Source organism: Polyodon spathula, unplaced genomic scaffold (genome assembly GCF_017654505.1).
Source record: "Polyodon spathula isolate WHYD16114869_AA unplaced genomic scaffold, ASM1765450v1 scaffolds_272, whole genome shotgun sequence".
NCBI classification, from domain to species: Eukaryota; Metazoa; Chordata; class Actinopteri; order Acipenseriformes; family Polyodontidae; genus Polyodon; species Polyodon spathula.
In genome coordinates this window covers 6,882-8,289 of record NW_024471765.1, presented here as the reverse complement: position 1 = coordinate 8,289, position 1,408 = coordinate 6,882, and the positions used below count along the sequence as shown (strand labels likewise).

General features: G+C 32.7%; 1 non-coding gene across 1 annotated transcript; it reads left to right on the top strand.

Moving 5' to 3' along the window:
• The first annotated feature begins 807 nt into the window (after positions 1-807).
• trnam-cau lies at positions 808-880 on the top strand. Its single transcript has one exon. It is a non-coding gene; the product is annotated as a tRNA-Met (tRNA).
• Positions 881-1,408: the final 528 nt, after the last annotated feature.

Here is a 1,408-nt window from a genome sequence, read left to right as displayed (position 1 = left end):
GAGAAAGGAAACAATTGTATACAGATCGGAGATAACATTGCTATTGTGAAAAAAACAATGATACAATTTATATCCTTCATCAGAAATTTCATCATAAGGAGGACTTCTACATATATCCCTGTTGCTCTACTGTTCTTGGCATTGAACAGGATTGGAAACATTACAGCTGATAATTGATAACTGAAAATGTTATTATTGTTTTTGTTTTTTATAGCAGAGTACTGTAGGTCAGTTACGATCTCACCTGCATCAAACCATTTTTTGACGCTTTTTGTAAAAATATATTATTTATCTAAACATTACGTGTGATATTTATACTAATATGTCGTGTGAAGGGTATAAGAGACGTCAATTCGCGTTTGAGCAGTCAGAATCGCTCTTTGCTTCGTGATCCTTGCGTCTAAACTGCGTGTTATGATATTTATGTTGTTTCTGTATTTTTGTGCTTAAACTGTGATATTTTGTAACCACTGTCACTCTGGATAAGTCTAAGAAAATAATAATAATTACTACTAATTGATTTACTTTTTCCTGGATAAATTACACTTTCAACAAAATTTGGACTTGATTGGGAGAGGATCAAAGGCTACTGCAACCACACAATAGTGAAAATTCTCTTAATTGAAATTTAAAAAAAATATCTCTGTAATACTTGGTCAGTGTTTTTCTTATTTCAGTGAGCAAATTGATAATTGAATCAACATCGGATTTCAACATTGAATCAATATAAATATCAGCATTGGTTAAACATGGAACATTTGAAATTTGAAAGACAGCATTGATAAACGGCAACCCCAAAGTGTCTTTGCCTCCTTAGCGCAGTAGGTAGCATGTCAGTCTCATAATCTGAAGGTCCTGAGTTTGATTCTCAGAGGTGGCAGCTCCTCTTTTTTGCTATACACTATTTTACATCTGTTGGAATGAAACTCAAATAAGACCAGCTTGAATATTTTCCAACCATTTATTAAAGGAAAAGCACAGAATTTGGGCATCGATCCCGCTACTTCTCATATGCAAAGCAAGCGTTCCACCATTTAAGCTAATTCACGACACTTGACCAAGTACGACACGCGGCTGCACAGAGCAAGGGCAAAAAATGTTCTCTTATTTTTATGACTTTGAAGAAGATGATGATGATGACAATGACGTTGTTGTTCTTGTTTCAGACAGTTGTTGCCTTAGGTTTCATTCCTTCTTTTTGTCCCTCATTACCAGTTAAAGCAGGTAAAAAAAAAAACGTATTGTCCTTCGATCCGGAAGGTAACAAGTGATCTAAGAATGCCAACATGTTTCTCTACTGTATATATATATATATATATATATATATATATATATATATATATATATATATATATATATATATATATATATATATATATATATATTTCAATGTACCATGTGTGTGTCA